At 30.6% G+C, this 3916-nt stretch overlaps 1 protein-coding gene across 1 annotated transcript in view; it reads right to left on the minus strand.

Annotated features, from left to right (window-relative positions):
* The window catches only part of nfkb2 (nuclear factor of kappa light polypeptide gene enhancer in B-cells 2 (p49/p100)), a 61808-nt gene extending 59205 nt beyond the window's left edge, over positions 1–2603 (minus strand). The window contains exon 1 of the mRNA XM_088086902.1: positions 2461–2603. The gene's annotated coding sequence lies outside the window, so the exon portion shown is untranslated. The remainder of the gene's footprint in view (positions 1–2460) is intronic.
* Positions 2604–3916: the final 1313 nt, after the last annotated feature.

A 3916-nucleotide genomic window follows, 5' to 3' on the forward strand; every position in this document is an offset into this window, starting at 1 on the left:
CAAACACATCAGCGGGAAATTCCACTTCTCCTCCTCCTCCTCTTCCACTTCTCCTCCTCCTCCTCCTCTCCTCCTCCTCCTCCTCCTCTTCCACTTCTCCTCCTCCTCCTCCTCCTCCTCTTCCTCTCTCCTCCCTCCTCCTCCTCTTCCTCTCCTCCTCCTCCTCCTCTCCTCCTCCTCCTCCTCCTCCTCTTCCACTTCTCCTCCTCCTCCTCCTCTCCTCCTCCTCCTCCTCTGTGATTATTTGGGGACAATCCTTGATTTCCAGACTGAGCAAACAACAAACTGCTGCTCCTGTTAAAGGAGCAGTTACACATTTTTTCTTTCAGATTGATCTCAGTTTGTTATTTTGAAGTTAGCGTAGCTTAGCACAAACACTGGCAGCAGGTGGAAACTGTTAGCCGAGCTCCGTCAAAAGAGACAAAAATTCCAGCAACCAGCAACTTTTCTTTTACAATTTGTAAAAACAAAAAAATAAAATTCTTAAAAAATTTTGGTGATTTCTTTTCATTAAAATTTGTGGGTGATCATTTTCTTTTAAAAAATATTTCGCAAATTATTTTCCTGCAAAATTTTTGGCATTTTTCTTTTCTTTATGATTTTTTGGTGTGTTTTGTTTTCGTTCAAATTTCTTGTCTTTAAATTTTTTGGCCTTTTTTTTCTTCAAACATTTTGCTGATTTTTTAAATTTAAATATATTTGAAAAATTATCACATTTATCACAGCCAGAGATTGTAAAATTAAAAAATTACCGTTTTCAAATTTATGATGATTCATGAAAAGAGTAAAAGTTTGCAGGTAAACTCACTAAAAATAACCCTGAAATTAAGAATTTGTTTTTGTAAAATTGCAGGTAAATTGTGAAAATTAACGCTCCACTTAGTGGCTTTTTTAAAGCTTTCAGCTGCATCTCATGGTCTTCATCTGTAGACGGAGTTTGCGCTGATATTAAAGGAATATTTGTGACAACTGATGAAGTTAATTTTAAAAAACAAAAATAATATCAAATGTCGAGACCAAACACATAAAAATGTTTCTGCAAAATAAGTTTCAACTATCTGTGAGATTTATTTTGAAATAGTTACAGATCAACATTATTATTTTGTTGTTTCCTTTTATAATTCATATTTTGGTTTTGTTTTGAATTCATTTTTCTTTTTAATTATTGTATATTTAATCTTCCACTTATATACTAAATTAACAGAGCAACTTATATTCCTTTATTTCTGAGATAATTTTCAACTTCATATTTTCTTTTATTGGGACATAATTGCTGTTGTTTCGTCCACGTTACCCAATAATAACAATAATAATAATAAAACAATAATCACTTTAATGAGAGTGTTTTTGATACTTTAACAATATTTTTGCACAAAAATACTGAATATTTAATCAAAACAAACAATATTTTTTTAACTAGAAATGAACTGTTTTGTTTTGCATTTTCTTAAATTATTCATACTTTTACATTTTCATTTATTAATTTGATTTTGTTTTCGTTATGTCTTCTTTTAAATTATTGAATATTTGACCTTTCAAAATGGAGAAAAATGCAAGAAAACAGTTAAACGAAGAAAGATTCAAACGAGGTGTTTACCAAAACTTTTAAATGTATGACTTTTTGAAATCTGATCGTTGAAATAATTTTGTTTCATTTATTAGTTTAAACATTTTTGAGTTTTGGTTTGAATCAAACTGTTGAAAATAAATCCTGATAATCTGATTACATCTTGAACCTGAATTAGTTTGTCTGAAGATAAAAAATAAAACAAACATTTTCTCTGTTAAAAAAAGAAAAGAAAATTAATCAAATATAATAAAAGAAAAAGCAACAATTAGTTCTGATTTCAAATCACATTCTGCAAAAAGTGATGCAGAGTGAGAACGAAATAATAAAAATAGTTTTTAAAAGTAGACTACAACAGGAAAATATCTTTTTAAATGAATAAAAATGCAGTTAAACCAGGTAAATAAACGTTGTGGCAGCAGAGCCGCTGCAGTGATTTTCCTTCAAGTTGCACAATCACATTAAACTGCAGGAAATTAAATTATTAATTATTATTATTATTTTTTAATTATTTTATTTTGCTTCAAACACACATTTTATTCACGGATTAGTCTTAATCATATTTAACGCAGAAAAGCATCTAAAAATGTCCCAAAAATCAGCTGTTGACACTTTAAAATAAACAAAAACTCATTTTCACATTTTAAAGCACAAAAATAAAAATTTAATTTACGGTTTAAAGAAACATTCAGTTTTTCCTTTGGTCTTTTTTGGGATCAATTTCAGTCTTTTTTCCGTCACATTTCGGTTTGACGTTCACGCGGAGAAGCTCAGCAGTTATCGATCTGAGCGTCACAGCTCGGTGTCAGCGGCTGATCGCGTTATCGATCACTTATCGATCAGTCTGTGCTCACAGGAGGAGAAATAAAGAGTTAAATTGGGGTGAGTCTTACCTGTCAGCAGCTGCTCTGTCTGTCCGTGTTTCCCCGAAGAACACTGAACTCCCAAAAACAGCAGAAACACACCTGAGACGACTTCCTCTGTGTGCTTTTCAAAATAAAATAACATTTTATTATTCATCGCTTAAGACATATAATCTGCTGTAAAGTCAAAGTTATATTTAACCCTGAATGTGTACATCTAAATAAATACATAAAATAAAACATAAAATAAAACATATGCAGTTTAAATTACTAAAAAAAACCCTAAAGTAACAACGAGCAGCTTAAAATGTGAGCCATTAAAATACAATCAAATTGTTCTGAAAAGCAAAATATAAATATAACTGTAAAAAAAACTCGATGAAATGTCGGTTTGGTATTTTATTTGTGTATTTTAATGAAATGTTTACTTTTATTATGCAAAATAAGTTTTAACCGTCTTGGTGCGTTTAGTTTCGAAATGGTTATATATAAACATCATTATTTAGTTACTTTTATTATTCATACCTATTTTTTTGATTCTGGTTATAATTTGAATTAATTTTTGTTTTAAAATAAATTTGTATTTAACCTTCCACTTACATAACGATGTTTGTCACATTTTCAGCTGATGTAAAATTAAAATGAAGAAAAATGCAGGAAAACAAAAAAAAGAAATAAGACTTAATTGAAATAGTTGATATAAATATTACTTCAGAAAATAACAATTCAAGCCTTTATGTCAGTCTCAAACTTTAGATTTTAGTTGCCTGTTGTGTTGTCTAATTTTAAACAATTTAATCTCTTTTCCGACTGAAAGCTGCACAGACACGGTCAACAAACGCTTTTATTTTGAAGGTCATCCCCCCTCAACCGGAAGCCGCTCGGCCGTGTTGTCACAGTAACCAGCAGCTGTCAGTCAAGCTGGAAAGCCCCGCAGCACGAGGGGAATTCCGGCGCCACGTGGCAAATATAGCCCGCTGATTGGTGGACGCGAGAGGAGAGACCCGCCCACCTCAGAGCGCATGAGTTTTTGTTTTTTTTAATTATTGCTTTGAATGATTTCACCAAATTAAATTATAAGTAAATAAACAAGTTATTTTTTATTTATTTTTTTAATATTTAAAAATATATTTAATTTCTTCTATTCTTCTATTATATATTAAAAATATTTGAGTAAAATAAGTTGAGAAGCTGCTTATTACATATTAATTATCATAGATACACACAGAACTGAAATAACTGAAATAACCTGTTTGGCATAATTATGATTGTTTAATACCAATAAATAAAATTATTCTTGCCATATTTACGAGATAATTTTCACTGTGGTAATTTAAACTCAGTAATATAATTTTGACATAATTTAATCCATGTGAAGTATGGTTAGTTTTGAGGAGTTGCTGAAAACTGAACCAAAAAATAGAACCAAACACTGCAAAATAAAAACAATCACGATAAACAAATGAAAACAAAAAATTAGAGGCAC

The sequence above is a fragment of the Plectropomus leopardus genome, chromosome 13 (assembly GCF_026936395.1).
Source record: "Plectropomus leopardus strain MGB_pleo_1.0 chromosome 13, ASM2693639v1, whole genome shotgun sequence".
NCBI classification, from domain to species: domain Eukaryota; kingdom Metazoa; phylum Chordata; class Actinopteri; order Perciformes; family Serranidae; genus Plectropomus; species Plectropomus leopardus.